Consider the following 20,161-nt stretch of genomic DNA (forward strand, 5'->3'; position numbering starts at 1 on the left):
ACCCATACCCAATAGCCCTCCAAGTTCACACCCAGGCTCCATCCCAGCAATTACTTCCCTCTCCTCCAGCTCCTCCATTACCCCTGACTCCCACAAGCCTTTGTACTGCTTCTGAGGGGTGCGGGAAATATGTTTCTGTATTGTAGTTTAAATGAATTATTACTCAGAGTTCTCTATTAATATGCCTAGTAAGGAATCTATTTGTCAAAAAAAAAAAAAAACATTTCCTGAATCTTTTTTGTTGTCTGTATAGTTACATACATACTTGCTGACAGGTATTTTGAAATAAATGACCAAAAATAATTTAAACTGGTGTGATTATAGTGTGTTATTTTGACAAATAAAATATGCAGAATTTTGCAGAATTTTAAAATGTGGGCAGAATTTTTAACTTTTTGTTACAGAATTTTTAATTTTTTGGCACAGAATTCCCTCTGGATTATTACATGTTTGTCATTTATAGCAAATATGTTCCAGAAGCTTTCACTTAGTCTGAGTTCACTGGCTGTTTACTCACCAGTGTTTTGCTGAACCCAGCATTTCAAGACTCATTCAATATACATTAGTAATAAACTGTATCATCAGTGATTAACATTCTGTATTGTAGTAAGAACAAAGTATGTTTGCTCTGTAAAACAATTATTTCCAAACTAAAAAGATTACAGGGATGTTTGTCTTGTCAGGGAATGTTTGCAATCCGATTTTGTTACAATTTAAATTTATATTCTGTAACTTTTTTTCCTGACATATTAGTTATGCTTTTGAATTAGCCAAGCTGCATTTTTTTTAATAAAGTCTTGCACAATTGTATCAGAATTTTGTGAGGAACTTTAACTTCATCTTTTACTGCTTTCTGCCTTTTTTCCCTTAGTTCTGTAGAGTATACCTCTCAAATAAATCTTGAAAGACCTCGCTCATTTTAATTCCCAAGTTACTTGCATATCTTCGTTACATAAATTTGAAGTCTCGTCACTTTCATTGTGGCAAACTATTTACATCAGAAAGAATGATGTAGCTGAGGGGAAAGAATATTCCAGAGGAAAAATAATGTTCATATAAGAGCTTTGGCCAAAATTTTCAAACTTTTAGTCCTTTACAGTTAGGCACAGTTAGGTAAATCTATATTCAGTCACCTAAATACAGGGAAAAAGAACAGGAGTACTTGTGGCACCTTAGAGACTAACAAATTTATTTGAGCATAAGCTTTCGTGGGCTACAGCCCACTTCTTCAGATGCATAGAATGGAACATACAGTAAGAAGATATTTATACATACAGAGAACATGAAAAGGTGGAAGTAGCCATACCAACTGTAAGAGGCTAATTAATTAAGAGAAGCTATTAACAGCAGGGGAGGAAAACTTTTGAAGTGATAATCAAGATGGCCCATTTCGGACAGTTGACACGAAGGTGTGAGGATACTTTAACATGGGGAAATAGATTCAATTAATGTAATGAGCCATTCCCAGTCCCTGTTCAAACCTAAGTTAATGGTATCTAGGTCCTGTAGTAGGTGACTTCTGGGGACTCTTCTGGCTCTGTCAATCTGTTTTTTCACTTCAGCAGGTGGGTACTGTAGTTTTAAGAATGCTTGATAGAGATCTTGTAGGTGTTTGTCTCTGTCTGAGGGATTGGAACAAATGCGGTTGTATCTTAGAGCTTGGCTGTAGACAATGGATCTTGTGGTGTGTACTGGGTGGAAGCTGGAGGCATGTTGGTAAGTATAGCGGTCAGTAGGTTTCTGGTATAGGGTGGTGTTTATGTGACCATTACTTATTAGCACAGTAGTGTCTAGGAAATGGACCGCATGTGTGGACTGGTCTAGGCTGAGGTTGATGGTGGGATGGAAATTGTTGAAATCATGGTGGAATTCCTCAAGGGCTTCTTTTCCATGGGTTCAGATGCTGAAGATGTCATCAATGTAGCGCAAGTAGAGTAGGGGCGTTAGGGGACGAACAGAAGCCCTTGAGGAAGAGTACCCAGAAGTCACCTACTACAGGACAGGCCCAACAAAGAAAAGAACAGAACGCCACTAGCCGTCACCTTCAGCCCCCAACTAAAATCTCTCCAGCGCATCATTAAAGATCTACAACCTATCCTGAAAGATGATCCCTCACTCTCACAGATCTTGGGAGACAGACCTGTCCTCACTTATAGACAGTCCCCCAACCTGAAGCAAATACTCATCAGCAACCACACACCATACAACAAAAACACTAACCCAGGAACCTACCCTTGCAACAAACCCCGCTGCCAACTCTGTCCACATATCTATTCAAGTGACACCATCATAGGACCTAATCACATCAGCCACGCCATCAGGAGCTCGCTCACCTGCACATCTACCAATGTGATATATGCCATCATGTGCCAGCAATGCCCCTCTGCCATGTACATTGTCCAAACCAGACAGTCTCTTCGCAAAAGAATAAACGGACACAAATCTGACATCAGGAATCATAACATTCAAAAACCAGTAGGCGAACACTTCAACCACTCTAATCACTCAGAGACAGACGTTAAGGTGGCAATTTTGCAACAGAAAAGCTTCAAAAACAGACTCCAACGAGAAGCTGCTGAACTTGAATTAATATGCAAACTAGATACCATTAACTTAGGTTTGAACAGAGACTGGGAATGGCTCGGTCATTACACTAATTGAATCTATTTCCCCATGTTAAAATATCCTCACACCTTTGTGTCAACTGTCCGAAATGGGCCATCTTGATTATCACTTCAAAAGTTTTTCTCCCCTGCTGTTAATAGCTTCTCTTAATTAATTAGCCTCTTACAGTTGGTATGGCTACTTCCACCTTTTCATGTTCTCTGTATGTATAAATATCTTCTTACTGTATGTTCCATTCTATGCATCTGAAGAAGTGGGCTGTAACCCATGAAAGCTTATGCTCAAATAAATTTGTTAGTCTCTAAGGTGCCACAAGTACTCCTGTTCTTTTTGCTGATACAGACTAACACGGCTGCTACTCTGAAACCTAAATACAGGGCCGGCTCTAGCGTTTTTGCCGCCCCAAGCAGCAAAAAAATAAAAAAATGTGATCACAAGCGGCAGCAGCTCTACTGCCGCTTCATTCTACGGCGGCAATTCGGCGGCAGGTCCTTCGCTCCGAGAGGGAGTGACGGCCTTGCCGCTGAATGGCCGGACGTGCCGCCCCCCTCTTCATTAGCCGCCCCAGGCACCTGCTTGCTACGCTGGTGCATGGAGCTGGCTCTGCCTAAATAAGTGGCCTGATTCTCAGAAGTGCTGACCAGTTGCACCTCCAAATTGTCTTCTGTAAGAGTTCCTCCCCTTTAATCCAGGCCTGAGTTTAGTTTAGTGTCCCAGTTTAATCAAAATTAGACTCCATCGCTGGTGGCCCACAGAGCCTCTCTGTCCACCTTACTGACTGTGAAAGATGAATTAAGTTTTATTAAGTACTATGAATTGAAGTACTATGAAAGATGAATTAAATACTATTCTCCCTGGTCTCTACTTGAAAGTTTTACTGGGCTGTTAGATTCTCAAGAAGTACTTCAAAGGAACTAGAGACAAATGAGGGGTACAAATAGGCAGGCAGGACTGGATCTTATCCAGCCAGAGAAAAGAAAGAAAGATGTTGCAAGCACAACTTAAAGCCTGCGATGTGGACTGAAGGGAGCTCCTACTTCCTCTTTGTCTCTCCCAAAAAAGTCTGTAGGTTTTTTTAAATGACCTAGTCTAGACCAAATATTAATCCCCACTTGTCAATAGCTGTTTCAATAAGCTTCTCCAGTCCTATAGCTGGAGTAACTCTTTCAACCTGCACCATTTCAGCAAGTACTGAAGGCCCTGAGAATCTGGAGCAGTATAATGTATGAAGATAACTTACTAGCACAAGTTCACTTCCTCCAAGTAACTGTACAATTTGCAGATGCTCAACTGCGTTTTGGACATGGGGGCATGATAATATACCACAAGCAAACTGTTCATCCGAGTCTGCTTGCTAGAGCTAGCACCTGGTCTTACAGGGTATGCACAGCTCAAGAGGATGCAGATAGTTATCATGAAAGATAAATGAATTTAATTAAGAATAATATATTTTAGCATTTTTCCTAGATTCATCACCATTCTTTTTAATATGTAATAGGGTCAACATAGCACAATATTTACTAGTGAAGCCACAAGGGGTAGTGGATAGTATTTTGTTCTCCTTAGTGTTTCTTACCATGTTCAGCTTACATTTTTTCTTAAATATTTTCTATCTCACCCTCACATAGGTGGGTCAGTGTGTTACAGATCTGTTACTGTCTTGAGTTTGGGATGATTGAATTATTCATGAGGTGCAAAGTTGTGAAAGAGTTAAGTAGGTCATTCATGGAGAGCTGATGAAAACTGTTTACCATCATATTTTGGTTACATGGTACACATTTTAACAGGAAGTCATTTTAGAGTTTTGTTAGTGTGTTTTAAATGCTTTTACGTGTGCGTGTGTGTATGTGTGTGTTTTCTCGTTTCCATTCTTTGAGAGTTTACTCCAGTTAAAATTTCACCATATTGAAAACAAAAGACAAAAATAAAAAAAACATAACGCAAAAGGTTCACTGTAGTATACTCTTCCCTTGATGCATATGCACGGATTACATACATTAGAAGGAGTTATCTTTAAGTATTTTGGGTAACACTCAAATCTCTTTCATACATACTTATTTAGTTTATTATAAATCTAATAAGATGTCGTTGGGGTGTTAATATGCCCATTTAGAAATGAAGTCAGAATCCGGGGTTATGATTTTAGGACCCTATTCAGCAAGGTACTTATGTGCATGTGTGACTTTAAGCATATGAGTATTCCTATTTACTTCAGTAGGCATAGTCACATTATTAGGTAACTTAACAGTTGAAGCCTTAATGATCAGTCAGGATTGAAACATTGTTACATTGTTAAGTTTATTTTTTTGTTGATTAAAGTTAGAGTTATATAAGATTAAATCAAATGAATGAGAAGATCCGAGGCTAGGTAAGTGTAAAGAAATTCTGTGTAACACCTTGGATTCTGATCAGTGACACATTTATGAATTCTGTTCATTCACAAAAACTGCTGGTAGGAAGAAAAGGCTCCTCAGCTTGGTGATGTGAAAAGTGGAGGTGGGGTATAAAGAAAAGCCATGCATGAATTCTTTTTCTGAGTAAACAATTAGGTTTTGTTCCCTTCTCCCACATAACTCCCCCAAAACAATATCTAGTGTGAAGCACAGATGCTGTTCACAAAACCTTCACAAAGTGTGCTTCTTATCAGTTTTTTATCTTATGACTTTGTGAAATGACTATACTCACTACAAAAATATGCTTTGTTTAGTCAGTTGAAAATTAATCACAAGTTTACATAGGCTGGTTTTGTTTTTGACTGATTTCCGGCACTGATGCAAATGTGACTGGAAACTATGCTTAAAACTGCAAGGAAACTGTATCAACTTCACATATGTTGAAGCCAAAGCATGCCCCTGGATATATCTGATATTTGCTCACTGCTCTCTCAGAATTAAATTGTTAGAAATACAGAGCCTGATTCTGCAAACTGCTGCTCACATGAATAGTCTTTAATCGTGCAAGTAGCCCCAGTGAAGTTGATGAGATACAGAAGTACTGCTGAATAGGATTTGGCCCATGCATTCCATGGATTAGACAGAAACTATCAAAATCATTTTAAAAGCCCACCACAAAGAATTGTATTATATTTAGTGAAAAAGTCATTGCTACCCTTGCAATTACCATTTCCCCTGTATTGATGCAATATTTAAATAGTGCACTATGAATGGATTCATTTGGTCATTTAAAGCATTATCTTTTGAAGAGCTGGAGGAGGGGAGGATGGTGTAGAGAGAAGATTTTATGCAATTATATTTTTATACATCAATGCCTGGAGGTACTTTAAAGGGAAAAGAAACACAAAAAGCTTCTGTAAGCAATATTATTAATAATCTTTATAGTGCTACATGGAATTAAATATAAGTTTGTTGTTAATAATCATTTGGGTTACTAGGAAGTTTCAGGAAGAACATTTACAACATCATCATCTCAAAAAAAGTAGTAGCAGTAAATGGGCCAAATTTTGAGAACTCCATGCAATCCTGTCAACTTCCATGGGTCAATATAATGGAGTAACTCCACACACACACACACACACACACACACACACACACACACACCTCTAGATTTTAGAGGGTAGTGTAGTGTCATTGTGGTTATGCTGTAGTTTATAATCAGTCAGCAGAAATAGTGATGCAAATCATTAAGTGGGTACAAAGTAGTTGAACCAGATGTGCAAGTAGATGAAAAACTGCAAGACCATCGATGAGAGATTCTGGAGGTTAAATTAGATATTGAGGTGGTGGGAAAAGAGAATCTAGTTGCAAACGGTATATCGCCAGTCCAAAATGGGGTATTGCCTTTTAAATTATTCTATACAGTGGCAGTAAAAGAGTAGCCACACACAATTAAAATTATGTTGCAGATTGAAGCAGTACTGCCACTACTTCAAAATGCTCTCTTTCCCCATTAGTCCTTTTGAAACACAACACTTACACAATTCTTTATCTCCTCACACTAGCAATCACTGTTGGTGCTATAACGCTATGTTCCCACAAACAGATCTAACACATTAAAAATGCTTGAGGAGAAGGGATACGGCATGGTCAAGTGAGCTTGCTGTGGTGACATGTACACTGACATAGGGCAGAGCCATTCTGTAAGGGCATCATATGGCATGTGCATTTGCACCTTGACAGATGTCTGCATTGATCTCTGTAGTTGTGTGTCGTGCAGTTGCCCAAATTGTCTGTTCAGTGCAGGAACTGCCTCTGACATCTGCTGAGTTTGACAGTATTTTCCCTGGGGGAGTTTATGCGATACAGCCTGCATCAGACCTTGCCTGTCAGTTATACTACTGTGCCCTACTCTGACTTTGCACCCATCACTATGATAGCATTATTTTACACCCCATGTTCACTGCAGTACTTTTTAGTAGTTTAGCATACCACAATACCTGTTTACATCCTGTGGGTTCATTTTGCATTCACTTTGCAGAATTTGTCCTGGTAATGGCTGTAGCTAATTAAACATTTGGATTGAGGCAGATATACATTCCCCTGTACAACTGGTGGAAAACACTGGGTGAAATGCTGGCTTTGTTGAAGTCAGTTGCAAAATTCCCTTGATCAGGCCATGCAGGTGAATGAAGATAGACACAGGGATGGATTTAAGTAGCAGGCTTTAACTTTATTAATTTAGCACCCATCCACAGTGTAATCTGCTCCATCTCCCTGACTCTTGCATACCAGGCATTTAAAGTGGGTCAGTTTTCTGGGTTACAAGGCTTTACTATCTAACTCAGAACAGGCTCTGCTCCACTTGCCCATAGGATTCAGTTCACTCTTCTGAATCCTCCTTCCCTCACGGGGGATGGAGATTACCAAAGAGGGACCCTGGTCTGCAATGACTTCAGGTCTCCCCTACCCCGATAGCCACGAGTGCACCACTCCCAGGTCTCTTTTAGATCTGGGAGCTGGACCTTTTAGCCTTTATCCACACTGGACACTATCCACAAGTTGCGACAACTAAACATTCCTACAAATTACTAATATTAATTTCCGAGTCCTGCTCTTGTTTAGCCTAGCTCCATGAAGCTCTGGAGAAAGCAAAAAAAAAAACCTACCAGGCCACTGCCAATTTAGCCCCACTGGGAAAAATTCCTTCCTGATCCTTAAAACAGGCAATCAGCAAGACCTGCAGCATTTTAAAAAAACATGCTACAACTATGGGGAAGGAGAGTGGGACAGCTACAGGAAGTCTATAAAAGACCCAGATAAAGGTTTATATTAATGAGGGGGAAGGAGGAGTGAGGGACCAATCAGCTCTCATGTCCTTTTGGCTGGCCAATGGCAAGTGAAGAGTCCCTGTGTTAGAATAATAGAATCACAGGGTTAGAGGGGACCTCAAGGGCCATCTAGTCTAATCCCTGCATGATTTGTTGTGTCTAAGCCATCCAAGACAGATGGCTATTCAGCCTCCTTTTGAAAACCTCCAGTGGAGGAGCTCCACAACCTCCCTAGGCAATTTGTTCCATTGTCCTGCTGTTCTTACAGTTAGGAAGTTTTTCCTGAGTTTTAATCTAAATCTGCAATGCTGTAGTTTGAACCCATTGCCTCTTGTCCTGCCTGCCCTCCGTGGAAAGAGAGAACAACTTTTCTCCATCTTTTTTTATGGCAGCCTTTCAAGTATTTGAAGATCATTATCATGTCTCCCCTTAAATTCCTCTTTTCCCAAACTAAATATACCCAGTTCCTTCAGCCTTTTCTTGCATTCCATCTCTTTGATCATCTTTGTCACTGACCTCTGGATCCTTTCCAGTTTCTCTACATCCTTTCTATATATTGGTGACCAAAACTGGAGACAGTACTCCAGCTATGGCCTAACCAGTGCTGTGTAGCACGATACTATCACCTTCTGTGATTTGCATGCTATGCCTCTGTTAATGAAACCTAAAATTGCATTTGCTTTTTTTTGCAACAGCATCACATTGTTAACTCATGTTGAAGCTGTGATCCACCACAACTCCCAGGTGCTTCTCAGCAGTGCTGCTGCCAAGCCAGTTAACCCCCATTCTGTATTTGTGCATTTGGTTTTTCTTTCTGAAGTGTAGCACCTAACATTTGTCTGTGTTGAATTTCACTTTGTTGTCTATAGCAGTGATGCACAAATGTTTCCAGTTGTGCCCCCCTACCAGTAACTGACTCTGCCCCCCCCCCCACACACACATTAGTACACAGCCAAGGCTTCCTCAGCAGCAGAGCTTGGGCTGAAGGCGGGGCTGGGGGCGGAACTGAGGATGGGTCAGGAGCCGGGGCTAGATGCGGAGCTGGTCTGGGGGCAGAGAGGGAATGAGGGCAGAGCTGGGTGGGGATGGAGCAGGGGGCAGAGTGGAGCTGGGGCTTGGGGCGTAGCGGGGTTGTGGTGGAGCTGGGCTGGAGGCAGAACAGAACTGGGGCTGAACAGGGTTGGGGGAGCAGCGAGGCTGGGGGAGGAGCTGCTCTGGGGTGGAGCAGGGCTGTAAGCATGGCACTCCCTCCACACCCCCTGTGGTGGCTGTCCTGGGCCTCACCGCAAGGGGGTGGCATGAGACACCTGGCGTTGCTGCTTGTGTCCCCTAGGTGCACCACTGGTCTATAGCCCAGTTCTACAGTTTATCAAGAGCCCTCTGAATTTTTGCATGATTTGTTCTTAGTAAATTCTGCTGGCTGCTAATGATTACCCCTTCATCCCCCAAGTATTCACAAATGGAATGTTTTATACATTGCTCTAGTAGCTTCCTAAGTATCAAGGTTAGGCTGACTGGTCTGTAGTTCCCGGCTCTTCCTTTTTCCCCTTTTTGAAGATGGGCACTATGTTAACCCTTCTCCAGTCTTCTGGGACCTCTCCTGTCATCCATGGGTTTTCAAATCTTGTTGCTAGTGGCTGCGAGATTTCTTCAGCTAATTCCTTCAGTAACCTGGGGTGAATAGCATCAGGCCCCACTGATTTGAATTCATTCAAATTGGTCAGAAGATGTCCAGTATGAACTCCTTTCCTCCATATCTTTTCTGGATCTGTCCACCACAGAGCCGGTCCAATCTATATCCCACCTGGTGAGATGAGTGGGTGGCAGTTGACTGCAGTTGCACCAGGGTTTCATTCTATATCTTTTGTGATAAAATCAGAATGACTAGGGAGGTATGAAATTAGAACAAATAGCATGAACATCAGTTACGTGAATTTTCTTCTCCTGTTATCTTTTTATTTTCATCAGTCATTTTGATTTGTAACAGGCCAATATAAGGACGATTACACACAAGCCTGTCTTCATTCGTTGAAACTTAGTTAATTTGAAATGAGAATGACAACTGTGCCGTACACAGTGGGGGAATTCTCTCAGGAGAGATACCTGGCCCCTCTCTGAATACTGTGGTTGCCATTAAACAGTCAGCAGTCACCAGACTGTTGTTTTTGAGATCCCACAGTTATTCAGATATACCAAGAATAGGAAATAACTGTGGTGTGGTGACTACTGCCTTTCCAGTGATGACCTTTGTACTTTGGTAGTTTCCTTCTCTGGTACACAGAGCATTGGTGTATAGGCCCTGGAATCCAGGAGTGGTTTAAAACCTAGTGACCCCAGCTGTATTTTATGGATCCCAATCCGGCATGTCTGATTCTGAGAGACCCAAGTCTTGTCAACAAACTTGCCAGGCAGGCCAGCTAGCTTCAGCTTACACTACAGAGTTGATTAAAAGGCTTTATAAACTACTCTCAATAGTGAGTAAAGGAGAGAAACACTATGGGTATGGGCTAGAGAGGCTGTTGTTAAAGGAGCAGGAAAATTATTTTTTTAATTATACTGTTTGTGCCTTCAGTTGGACTCAGTGTTAGAATATAAAACACAGCAGATGATTTCAGACTAAAATGCTGTTAATTGGTTACCTAAGGCTGCAAATCCTGGTTGTTCCACAGTGACCAAAACTAACTTTCTGTGATTCTGTCCAAAATTCTCTGCTTATGCGAAAGCTACCTAAGCACTTAGTAAAATAGAACAAGCGGTGGTAAACTACTGAAGCACCCAAGGGGTGCTGCGTTCTGTACGAGAATTCAAAGCAAAAACATTTAAATGATGTATCTTGGCATATAAGTATTCTAATTTTTACTGAACAGTGACTTTTGTTCAGGAATTCACAAGCTCTTATGGATTTTCTAAAATTAAGCAGATGTGTGTACTGTAACTGTTCAATAATGTCATCAGGCATCGGGAACCCTATTTTGCAGTAGCTAAGTGTCTTTTCATATTTGACATGGTCCAGTAATGTTGCAGAGCTTTGCTGCTTCACTAGATAGTTGATTACTATCAGCAGTTTCTAAAGCCTTTTAATACTGCTGAAAGAATAGGTAATGAGTCTACAATGCACAGGGCTAGAATGACAAAACAAAGAATGGATATTTAAACGTTGATGCCATTTAGTTTCCAAAATAATTACAATTCATATGGTTTTATTGGCTTTTACAAGTTTGGAATATAATTCTTTATTTTTCAACTTGTATAAAGTGTCATTCAGCATGAACACCTTTCAGCATGAAATCTATCGAATGTTTTAACCACAAAAAGTGAAAACACATGTTGCTTTGAATATTGTCATCCATTCATTTGTCAACAGACTTGTTGGTTTATGAAATATTATCAGAAGGATCTGAATGAAACAGTTCAAATATTTTGAAAGAGAACATACATTTCTGGTGTTTAAGTTTGCACTTGAAATGTTTTTAAAGTTTTGCAAATACAAATAAATTATTAACATACTATAGTGGCAAAATGAATCAATAAACTACATATTGTGTTTGGCAAAAATAATATAAAAAGTTACATATAAACAAGCACTGGAGATTAGCCAAGCAAAATAATAATATTTTTTCTATGTATTTTCTTTGAAAGAATACATGTTTTAAAAGTAGGAAACAATATGCATTTTGTTTACTTATTTTTCATTGAATTCTGTACTAAGTAAAGCTGAGTGTGAACATAAATTTGAGATTTTCATAATGAAACGTTGAGAAAAGAATAACTTAAAAGTATAGATCACAATAGCTTTTGCAGACAAATTTCTTGTGTGTGTGTGTGTGTGTAAATATATATATAATCTCTCTTTGTTGGTATCATAAATTGTTAATGCACTGTAGTATTTACATCTTAAACAGAAACAACAGCTGATTGACTTTAAAGTATTTCTTCTACAAAGAAAATAGTAATTTACTGTAGCTTTGTTGTGATCAATCAGTGCTTCAGAGAAAAAAATTCTTTTCTGTTTCAAATAAGGTATATCAAGAGGTGAAATGGAGTTATCGGTTACAACTATCTCTGATAAACATTGTTCTCATGTCAAAACTTGTACATATTTTGTCAGAATCAGCGCAATTGATTACCAGCAGGAAAAGGCTGACAGTGACAGTACAGGTTATGGCTGAGATGCTTGGACTAGTTCTTCCTCATTTCATCACTTTCTAAACAGAATCTTTTAGTAATGCATAAGCAGTTCTATTCATTTCTTCTCCTCATCCAGAACCTCCTCTTCATCACTGCTGCAAATGTGATTTGCTATTTTCCCTTTTAGCAACTGTTTTCAATTTTGGATCACTCCATGGTTTTCAGGCTATTTGTACCTTAATGTGTAAGCTGAACAGTTCTAGAATTCCAGACATGGTGAATGCTCTGGGGTACAACTAAATGAGGAAGCCAGGAGTGCTAGAAAATTTATTTTTAAAGGCGCAATGGCAGGACCCAGCAGACAAGTCACCAGACCTACAGGACTCTGCTTACAAATCTTCCAGATATGGAGTATTGTGGCACTTTGCATGCCAGGGGCCTGGATGGCAGATGACTTATTTACCAAACTGATTTAGATGTGAAAAGAGGTCATTCCTTTATATTGGTATAAGGGAATGGTCAAAGTTTTAGGATTTTTTTTATATTAAAAGAATCGATTTTCACATCTTTGGTTAAAACATTATTTTTCCTCATGACTTAATCTATGGTGTATAGTCTTTCTGCACAGCATCCTAATACATGTGTCTAAAGGTCAATAAAATAAATTATAGCATATTTACAGAATTCTGTGGGGGAAACTTATGCATAATGCTTGCCTGAATCCAAATGAGCTGTAGAAGATACCATGCCTTTATGAGCATTGCATGCCTCAAATATTTTAGAAATACTAACTGAAAACATCTAGGAATTATGCTCTTGAATGATGCAACAGTTTGAAAAAATCAAATCATTTATTCAAGCTGCTTAGAGTGAATAAGTGCAACAAATAAATGAATTATTAGGCATCTTTCTGAATGAAATATTTTTGAACTAAAGTTAATTCTTGCATTATTTTGTTTTACTAAAATATTTTATTTCTTTTTGACATTCACTTTATACAGGTTGTCTTAGGTTACTCCTATAACTTATTATAGAAATAGATATTTAGTATTTTATAAGATTGGATAAGGATGCACTTTTTTTTATTAGATATGCATTACTGTGCATAAACTTTGTTGCACATATCTTTTTTATGAACACTAAAATGTAAAAGGAGAATAAAATAATTTGGTAATAAGGTTGTCTTTTCATGTTTTTATAAAAAGGGTATCTGTTGTTTCTTTAAATTATATTGTTAGTGACTTATCCTACCCATTTTTGTTCTTGAACATAAAAAAAAGAATGTGTAAGCAAACTCTCTATAGGAAATCCATTGAAGGGTTGAGATTCCTTCTTGCATGATTTATTGTGAATGGAGAATATATCCTATCTTCCTCAGGTGCTGTTTTTATGCATCGTCTCGCTCTTGATGGAAATACAAGTTGTGCTGCAACTCTTGTGAGGAAATATGGAGAAAATGTGTTTTGAATTATAAAGATCGTTTAAAAAAGAGAAGCTAATAATGGAGTTCTTAAGAGTATAATGAAATTTAAGAATACATATCCTCTGATTGTATACAGCAAGTTATAAGAAAAGAGTGAATGTGGAGTTTACATTTTGCTGTGCTGTTTCAGAATGGTTGCAGCATAGTTAAAAATGAAGACTGTGGACTTGAGCCTACTCCCACTTTTTCAGTATACATTAGGAAAAATTCCACTGAAGTGAATGGAGTTATACCCATATAAAACTGGTGTAAATAAAGATAGAATTGGACCTAACATTTGAAGCTATAGTTCTAACTATTGTGTACAGAAGAGGGCATTCCTAGAAACTGACTTGTCATTTTGCCTATGACAAGCAGAAGGGAAGGACAAGTCACATATATTTATGTATATAATTGTTTACATTCCTAAGGCTCTGATCCAGCAAATATTCACGTACATACTTAATTTTAAACATGAGAGGACCCCTTTGAAATCACTGGCAATAGTCATGCTGAAAGTTAAGCATGTGTGTAAATGTTTTGCAAGATGGGGTCTAAGTAACTGCAAGATAATACTATATTGCAAGCCTGTCTTTCTCCCCTTCCCCCCATTCATACATACTTGTTTATTACCTTTCCTTGTTGTTCCATGTTGAATTTACATTATGCACTTTTAGGGGCAGTAGCCTTGTCTTTGGGAGGCACCTAGATCATCCTTTGGCAATTGAGAAACTATTAATAATAATGTGTGGAATTCTCACTATGCATTCCTTCAAATGCTCCTCTCCAGCTGAGTGGTGGGGAAGCATGGTCAGAGTGGCAGCAGGATGGTCAATTCTTGGGGGGCCAGGGAATGAAAAGTGCTTGATCCCAAATATGCTAGAGCTTAGCCCTTCTTTGGCCTCAAGTGCACAGGGATATTTGCCTTGAGGAGTGGGAGGGGTTTCTCTGGCTCCTATTGACCAGCCAGGGGAGCTGGGGGAACCAAAAGGCTCTCATTGGGGCTCCCTTCTTAATTTAAAGCCCTCCTGGGTATTCATGGGACATTTTGCCACTATTGCTGCCTTGTTTCATTCCCCCGTAGTTGAGGTATGCTGAGCTGTGTTTCCAGGATGCTGTGGGTCTCACTCATTGCCTGTTTTTTGAATAAGGTAAGAATTTTTTCTTACGAGCCAAATTGGCAGGTGTCCAGAGGAAAGCTTTTCTTGTACCATTATGAAGGCAAATTTAGGTCAAAAGAGTAAGAATGGGAATTTTAATGGTGGAGGAGTATAAGAATGTTTAGTTCATTACAACAGCCAGTGTCCATTGCAGATAAAGGCCGAAAGGGCCAACTCTAAGAGGTAAATGAGACTTGGAATGTGGCTGGGGGGTCTTTTTACCTGTAAAGAGAAGGGGAGACATGAAGTCTTCATGGACTGAGATAACCATTGATACCATTTTCCCCATCGCAAGGGGTAGAGCAAGAGGATTCAGAGGTGGTCTGAGTCCTTGGATTAAGCTGAAGAGGTTCAGCTCTGAAATACTGGTTTTATGGTGTGAGGCCATTTAACCTTGCACTGGACCCAGTTAAATGCTCACTATGGGAGTGAAGGGGATGGACGGCACGGCTCAGATTTGCAGCCCACAGCTTAAAATCCATCCCTCATCTGCGTCTTATTCCCCTGTGTATCCTGAGAAATAGAAATGTGAAAGGAGGTTAAATTCAGTTTGAACTCTGTGTGCTATGAAGTTGCTGAATACAGAATAGGAATCCAGCAGAAGTTACATAAAAGTGATGAGACACAGTTCTGTGAAAGCAGGTGTCATAGCCATCAGGTGGTTGAGCTGAATAGACTGCTAGAATGAAAGATGATATAATCCACAGTATGCATAAAGATTTTGTGTGTCACAGTTATATCACAGTGAGAAAAGTGGAGAAATTGTGCCCCAATTGAAAGGAATGAAAAAGAATGACCATACTGTGTAATTATTTGATTAGCATGAATACAAGTGCATAGCACAATGAAGTAAGGAAAAGATTCAGTAGCAGTGTGATGGAATTCTGTGGGAGATGCAGCAAGTGTGGACTTTTGGTAAGCAACTTTATTTTCCCTACAATAAAAACAAAGCTGGGGGAGGAAATATATTCTGATGGCATCCCTTAGTAAGGCTCTTTAACTCTTAAACCTTTTGAATACTGAATAAATTTTGAAGATTGCTGTATCATTTTTTGCTGTTGATGCCCTAGCCATTCCTGTGTGTGAATCAAAAGCAGTGAAGGGGAACAAAAATACTAAGAAGTTTATTTGATTAATTTTATTTGTATTTAAAGAACTTTCTTCTGCCTAAATATATACAGCCAAATGTTCCCCTCTACAGCACAGACCCCTTGTTTCCCATCCTTGCAGAAGACCCTTCAGAGGTGCTCCAGAGGATTGGGCTCTTGTAGGAGGGAGGAGCGGAATTAGAGTTAGGATCATGGGAATGACTTTTCATTGTGCCATTGCCCCCACCTGGTGCCATGAGAATTCTCAGACTGAGTTGAGCTACGTATTGGCTATGGCAGTACTAATTTATAGTAGTTTCTTCACTGAAGAGTGAACTGCACATACCTCAAAAGGGTTAGAGAGAACTGTAAGGATCATAAACACATTGCCAACGTGGCTCCTGCAGGAATCTTGCTGTGGGGGAGGCTGCAGGCAGAGGGCACATGACATTTGCTCAGATGGCCCTTGCCTCCAGCAGTTTCCCTGAGGCCATTTGGTTGGGGAGGAGGTGCAGGGGGCAAACATTGGTAGATGCCATTCTCATCTACTGAAAAGTGATGATTATGGAGTGGATGACGTTTAGGATGTATGAGGCAGATGTCTCATCTTTCACAAATAGGAGGAAATTCAGTTCAATTATTGTGTGGTCTCTTTTTTTGTGTCTGCAGTTATTTGCAGACACAATGCAGGTAACTTGATAGTTCAAATATCTGACTGCACCTTCAGATCAGGTGCTTTGATTACCAAGTGACAGTAATTACAGGCAAGAGAAAAGCCATCCAGCTTTTGAAATTCTGGCCCTTAATATCATTAAAACAGTGAAAGGAAATTGAATTGGTCTGTATGGATAGTTAGAGTTAGTTAGGGTTTAATTATATTTGTCATCATAATCCACACTTCACTAGGTGCTGGTTTTTGTACAAATCCCATGACCCAGATACACTGAATGGTTTCTTTTAAAACAGTATTTTAATCATCCTTTTTTAATCCTTGTGTTGTCTCTCTCTTTTTCCCTATGGCATTCAATATCTTGGTTAGTCCAGTGCCAGTGGGTGTTCAGTGGCTTGGGTAAACTCTTGCTGATTAAACATTTGGGAAAACATATGTTTGAAGTTCAGAGAGTCTCAGTGATACCTCTTATTAGCTTTGTAGTCAGAAATTCTGCTTCATGATATTGAACATCAGATTTGTCGCAGTTCCCCCCAACGAACATTGTAGATATTAACTTATAGATTCATAGATTCATAGATTCTAGGACTGGAAGGGACCTCGAGAGGTCATCGAGTCCAGTCCCCTGCCCGCATGGCAGGACCAAATACTGTCTAGACCATCCCTGATAGACATTTATCTAACCTACTCTTAAATATCTCCAGAGATGGAGATTCCACAACCTCCCTAGGCAATTTATTCCAGTGTTTAACCACCCTGACAGTTAGGAACTTTTTCCTAATGTCCAACCTAGACCTCCCTTGCTGCAGTTTAAGCCCATTGCTTCTTGTTCTATCCTTAGAGGCTAAGGTGAACAAGTTTTCTCCCTCCTCCTTATGACACCCTTTTAGATACCTGAAAACTGCTATCATGTCCCCTCTCAGTCTTCTCTTTTCCAAACTAAACAAACCCAATTCTTTCAGCCTTCCTTCATAGGTCATGTTCTCAAGAATTTTTAATATTTCAAGACCTATTAGAAGAGAACCATAAGATTAGCAGAGATCAAGGTGTTTCTTGTATCCCCTACTACTGATATGAGGATTCTAAATGTGTTATTTCCTGCCCAAAAATAAGTCTGTTCCTTATGGACTTGGCAAAAATGGTTTTCCAGTGTTATAGTATCTGTTCATTAATCCTAAAAATGGAAATTATTCCCATGGATTTAGAAACTTAAATGGTTTTAAAATCCTTTTCTAATGCACATTTAATTCAGTTGGTGAATGAGAATTTAGCACTTTACATGATCTGGTAGGAGTATGTATTGAGCTGAACTTGATTCTGAAGCATCACTCTGAAATAATTTGTAGTTTATGTCAGAAAATGTATAACACGCCATTGGCAAAACACCAGAACCCCAACCCAAAGAGAAAGGGCTAAGAAATCTTTACAATGGTACAGCTTAGACCAAGTTCATGCCAAAGAGAGACCGGGGGGTGGGGGCACTATGCTTAATTTCACCATGTGATATCACCACGCTTTCTCAAACTGTGGAGCCAGACTCCATGGTTGCAGACTAGCCTATGTATGGGTGGGTCTTAAACTCTTGTCTTAATATTGTATTTACAAACTTGACAATAAGAAAATGCAAATCTCTGCATGAGATGTCCTTTTAGATTTCTTGTGCTCTTGTTCCAACTCCCTTATCCAGGATTTCCCCTGTAATGACTGTGTTTGCCGGAAGCTGCTGTAGCACTGGCATTGAGAATATCTCTTCCTCCGCTCTCAACATTCTCACTGCTGGTGTCCAGCCAGCCTGGAGCGGCTGGGAAAGAGAGAGTTAGTTGGAGGAAGAGACAGCAGATGGCAGGGAGGGAAGGTGTCATGAAATGCTAAACTGTATTACACTGTTCAGCTGCTAGGTAGCACAGTCGGTAACGTGCTGGTAATGGCTAGAGGAAGCAGTGTATTAAAGATTTCTAATGGGAACACATCTGGTGCATCTCTGGGATGGAAGCTGTGTAACCAGTCCATATCTGGCACATGTCATGGTGTCAGAAGTGAAGGTAGCCAAACTGATGCCAGAGGAGAACAGAAACAGAAAGAAAGCCGCACCAAACGTTGCAAGCAGAAAAAAAACCCAACAAAGTTGATGCCATTTTTCAGTGCCCCAGAGAAAATCAGCTTTGGCAGACCTTCAGAATAGACAGATTGGAAGCAACATTTTGCAAGATTTTGTATTGCTACTAAATTCCACCAGTAAACTGAAAACATTCAGGTATGCTCTTTAATGTTCTTTAATGTATGCTATGGGGATGGGATTCAGGCAGACAGCATCTTTAAATCCTTTCCTTTACTGAAGACAGTCAGAAAGATGACTATGACAGAGTTCTGGCTATGTTTGAGGTATACTTTACATCTCAAAAAAAGTGGAGAATTCAACAACCAGGGGAATCTATGGCATCTTTTCTTAGAGCTTTATATGCATTGGCTGACAACTGTGGTTTTGGGCCTATAAAAGGTGAAAACATTAGAAATAAATTAGTTATTGTCCTTGCAGATGATAGTCTTTCATAGCAGCTACAATTAAAAACAGATTTAACCCTGTATACAGCTATTGAAATAGCAAGACAGTCCAAACTTGTGAAGCAGCAAAACAAACTTTCCAAACCAGAAACTAATTTAGAAGAAGTAAACAGACACAGCACGAGTGCTAAAAGTAATTATCATAAAAACCTTGAGGCAAAGAGGTAGAACTCCCAGGCTAATTACAAAGCCTGCCAGATCAACTGCACAAGATGTGGGAAAATTCATAGCCCAAGAGATGTACATCCAGCCAAAGGCACAAGATATAATAAACGCACAAAATGTGGACATTTTGCAATTGTTTGCTGACTCATATTACAGACAATCCAGAACAGTAGAGGGGAGGGTAACAAGCTCTTATGGGCTCAGCCAGAACTAACCAGGCACACCTCTAAGGCTTGCTCTGCCTGGAGGGAGGAAGCTTAAAACGGGAATCCTGCCACAGGATGGGGCGGTGACTAGGGTAAGACTGATGTGCCTCAGAGACTGATGGCTTCAGGGGTTAGAACAAATAAGAAAATTGTCACAGATCCTGCCACACCCGAGAATGTATGGACCAGGTATAAAGCTGGGGTTACCAAAAGAAGGGGATGGAGGCAGACCTTAACCCTGATCAAGGACACTAGAGCTTGCAGATAAGCCAAACCCCAAAGGGGTAGCCAAAAGACTGCCTAAAAGATTGAGCACCTTTGTCTTTTTCTTTTACTCTGATTCTCCCTCTCCCAGGGGATGGAGAGGGAAAGGCATCTTTTGTTTGGAGAATCCCTTGTATGCCACAAGTCTGGAGAAGAAACCAGCCCAAATTGTGGTCTGGTGGGGACATGAGGGGGTCTCACCCACCACAGCCTGCCTTATTATACTTTTACACTTGACTTCCCAGAGCTTATGTTCCGTTCTCTTTTCCTCACTAGGATTTGACTTCCAATTTTTGAAAGATGCCTTTTTGTCTCTAATCACCTCTTTTACAGTGCTGTTTAGCCATGGTGACATTTTTTGGTCCTCTTACTGTTCTTTTTTATTTCTATTATTTGGGGTAAACATTTAATTTTTAGTCTATTGTGGTGTTTTAAAATAGTCTCCATGCAGTTTGCAGGCAATTAACCCTTTTTATAGCCATTTAACTAGCTTCCTCATTTTTGTGTACTTCCCCTTTTTGAAGTTAAATGCTACTGTGGTGGCTTGCTTTAACATTTACCTCTCCTACAAGTATCTTAAATTTAATTACATTATAATCACTATTAT

The 20,161-nt window shown here is 39.7% G+C and overlaps 1 long non-coding RNA gene across 1 annotated transcript in view; it reads left to right on the plus strand.

Moving 5' to 3' along the window:
• LOC115271171 overlaps positions 1-20,161 on the plus strand; it is a 65,423-nt gene that overhangs the window by 33,381 nt on the left and 11,881 nt on the right. The window lies entirely within an intron of this gene.

This window comes from Terrapene carolina, unplaced genomic scaffold (assembly GCF_002925995.2).
Source record: "Terrapene carolina triunguis isolate 2854851 unplaced genomic scaffold, T_m_triunguis-2.0 Scaffold68, whole genome shotgun sequence".
Lineage (NCBI taxonomy): Eukaryota > Metazoa > Chordata > Testudines > Emydidae > Terrapene > Terrapene triunguis.